The 3,987-nt window shown below is 35.8% G+C and overlaps 1 pseudogene; it reads left to right on the forward strand.

The window, feature by feature from the left end:
* Nucleotides 1-1,447: 1,447 nt before the first annotated feature.
* Nucleotides 1,448-1,769, forward strand: LOC115507765 (annotated as a pseudogene).
* The last annotated feature ends 2,218 nt before the right edge of the window (nucleotides 1,770-3,987 follow it).

A 3,987-nucleotide genomic window follows, 5' to 3' on the forward strand; every position in this document is an offset into this window, starting at 1 on the left:
CCTGGCCTACTTGCAAAAATATCTGTATGTAGTTAACTCCTATCCTATGACTGCTTACATAATTCCTGAAAGTTTTTCTATATCTCCTAGATATATTAAACACTATTATTGACTAGATAAAGTGTATCGCATTCTTAAAATTTCTTAACTCAAAACTATTTCACTAAGGGAATAAAAATACTTTTAAAAGGAGACTTTTTTTGCTATAACTGAGATGTAAAACTGACTGGATAAAGTCACAATGGGGATTGCAGAAGCAGAGGAGAGAATAGGTGATATAGAAGATAAAATTATGGAAAATGATGAAGCTGAAAAGGAGAGAGAAAGAAGGCTATTAGATCATGAAGGGAGACTTAGAGAACTCAGGGTTTCCATAAAGCAAAACAATATCCTTACCATAGGAGACCCAGAAGAAGTTCAGGAAAAAGGAGAAGGTTTGAACAAATTTTAGCTGAGAACTTCCTTAATTTGGGTAAGGAAACAGGTATCCAATCCTAAAAATCAACAGAAATGGGTCTACACCATGACATATCATAGTGAAACTTGCAAAATACAAAGATAAAGAGAAAATTTTGAAAGAAGCTCGGGAAAAAAGGTATTTAACCTGCAATGGCAGACACATAAGTTTAGTAGCAGACCTGTCCACAGAAACATGACAGGCCAGAAGGGAGTGGCCAGAAATATTCAATGGGCTGAATGGGAAAAATATGCAGACAAGAATTCTTTATCCAGCAAGGCTGTAATTCAGAATAGAAGGAGAGATAAAGTGTTTCCCAGAGAAACAAAACTAAAGGAGTTTATGGCCACCAAACCAGCCTTGCAAGAAACTTTAAGGGGCACTCTTTGAGTGGAAGAAAGAAAACAAAAAAAGACCAAAGCAACAAACACTACAAGGGACTAGAGAACATCACCAGAAACACCAACTCTACAAGTAACTCAATGGCACTAAATTCATATCTTTCAATAATCACTCTGAATGTAAATGGACTAAGTGCTCCAATCAAAAGACATAGGATATCAGAATGGATGAAAAAAAAGAAAGAAATAAAATCCATCTCTATGATGCCTACAAAAGACTCATTTTAGACCTAAAGATACCTGCAGATTGAAAGTGAGGGGATGGAAAACCATCTTTCATTATAATGGAGGTCAGAAGAAAGCTGGAGTAGCCATACTTAGACAAACTAGATTTTAAAACAAAGACTATAACAAGAGATGAAGAAGGCATTATATCATAATTAAGGGGTCTATCCATCAAGAAGATCTAACGATTGTAAATATTTATGCCCCCAACTTGGTACACCAAAATATATAAATCGATTAATAACAAACATAAAGAAACTCATTGATAATAATACAATAATAGTAGGGAATTTTGGCCTTTCTCTTTCTGCCATCTTGGAAACTTTGGAGGCCTTCTGGGAACAGGACTCCTGAAATGACAAATATGTCTGGAAGGCTGTGATACAAAGCCATTTTTGCTGGCTATAAACGGGGTCTCTGGAACCAGAGGGAGCACACAGCTCTTCTTAAAATTGAAGGTGTTTATGAAACTGAATTCCATCTAGGCAAGAGATGTACTTATGTGTACAAAGCAAAGAACAACACAGTAACTCCTGATGGCAAACTGAATAAAACCAGAGTAATCTGGGGAAAAGTAACTCGTGCTCATGGAAACGGTGGCATTGTTCATGCAAAATTCCAAAGCAATTTTCCTGCTAAAGCCATTGGCAACAGAATCTGTGATGCTGTATCCCTCAAGGATTTAAACTAACTGAAAAGTAAATAAATAAAGGTGTGGATTTGTTATCTTGAGAAAAAATAGTGGGGAATTTTAACACCCCACTTACAGCAATGGAAGATTAGGGCAGACATAAACAATATAGAAACAACAAAAACAACAACAAAAACCCAGTAGAACAGATCGATGAAACTAAGGGATAGTTTTTGGAAAGAATAAACAAAATTGATGAAGCCTTAGCCAGGCTTATTAAAAAGAAAAGACAAAGGACCCAATTAGATAAAATCATAAATGAAAGAGGACAGATCATAACTAACAACATAGAAATACAAACAATTACATAAGAATACTATGAAAAATTAAATGCCAACAAACTGGATAATCTGGAAGAAATGGACAAATTCCTACAAACTTACAAATTTCCAAAACTGAAACAGGAATAAAAAGAAAATTTGAACAGGCCCATAACCAGCAAAAATTGAATCAATAATAAAATTCTCCCAAGAAACAAGAGTCCTGGGCCAAATGGCTTCCTAGGGGAATTCTACAAGACATTTAAAGTAGAGTTGACACCTATTCTTCTCAAACTTTTCCAAAAAATAGAAATATAAGAAAAACTTCCAAACTCATTCTAGAAATCCAGGATTACCTTGATTCCAAAACTGAACAAAGACACCTCTAAAAAGGAGAATTACAGGCCAATATCTCTGATGAACATGTTTGCAAAAATTCTCAACAAGATACTAGCAAATAGAATTCAACAGTACATTAAAAGAATTATTCACCATGATCAAGTGGGAATTATTCCTGGGCTGCAGGGCTGATCCTAACTAAAAAGGTAAAAGGTCTGTACTCTGAAAACTATAGAACACTTATGAAAGAAATTAAAGAGGACACAAAGAAATGGAAAAGCATTCCATGCTCATGCATTGGAAGAGAAAACCTTGGTAAAATGTCTATACTATCCAAAGCAATCTAGACATTTAATGCAATACATATCAAAATACCAACAGCATTCTTCACAGAGCTAGAACAAACAATCCTAAAATTTGTATGGAACCACAAAAGACCCTGAATAGTCAAAGTAATCCTGAAAAACAGAAAACTTGAGGCATCACAATTCCAAATTTTAAGCTATACTACAAAGTTGTAGTCATCAAGACAGTATGGGGGTGGGGGTGCCTGGGTGGCTCAGTCAGTTAAGCATCCAACTTCAGCTCAGGTCATGATCTTGCAGTCCATAAGTTCATGTTCTGTGTCGGGCTCTGTGCTGACAGCTTGGAGCCTGAAGCCTGCTACGATTCTCTCTCTCTCTCTCTCTCTCTCTCTCCCTCTCTCTCTCTCAAAAATAAATAAATATCAAAATTTTTTAAAACAAAATGCAGTATGATACTGGCACAAATACTGACACATAGATCAATGGAACAGAATAGAAATGGACCCACAACTATATGGTCAACTAATGTTTGACAAAGCAGGAAAAAAATATCCAATAGAAAAAAGGTCTCTTCAGGAAATGGTGTTGGGAAAATGACGGCAACGTGCAGAAGAATAAACCTGGACCACTTTCTTACACCACACACAAAAGTAATTTCAAAATGGATGAAAGACCTAAATGTGAAACAGGAAACTATCAAAATTCTAGAGGGGAACGCAGGCAGCAACCTCTGTGACCTCAGTCACACCAACTTCTTACTAGTCATGTCACTTAAGGCAAGGAAAACAAAAGCAAGCATAGACTATTGGGACTTCATTAAGATAAAAAGCTTCTGCACAGCAAAGGAAACAACAAAACTAAAAGGCAGCTAACGGAATGGGAGAAGATAAATGACATATCTGATAAAGGGTTACTATCCAAAATCTATAAACAACTTATCAAACTCAGCACACACACGCACAAAAATCCAGTAAAGAAATGGACAGAAGACATAAATAGACACTTTCCCAAAGAAGACATCCAGATGGCTAACAGATATATGAAAAGATACTCAACATCACTCATCATCAGGCAAATACAAATCAAAACCACAATGATATTCCATCTCACACCTAAATTCCTAAAATTAACAACACTAGACACAAAGACTGTTTATGAGAATACCAAAAAAGGAGAATACTCTTGCACTTTTGATCAGAATTAAAACTGGTGTAGCTACTCTGGAGAATAGTATATAGGTTCCTCAAAAAGTTAAAAATAGAACTACCCTATGATCCAGCAATTGTGCTATTAGGTATTTCCCCAAAGG

Source organism: Lynx canadensis, chromosome X (assembly GCF_007474595.2).
Source record: "Lynx canadensis isolate LIC74 chromosome X, mLynCan4.pri.v2, whole genome shotgun sequence".
Classification (NCBI taxonomy): domain Eukaryota; kingdom Metazoa; phylum Chordata; class Mammalia; order Carnivora; family Felidae; genus Lynx; species Lynx canadensis.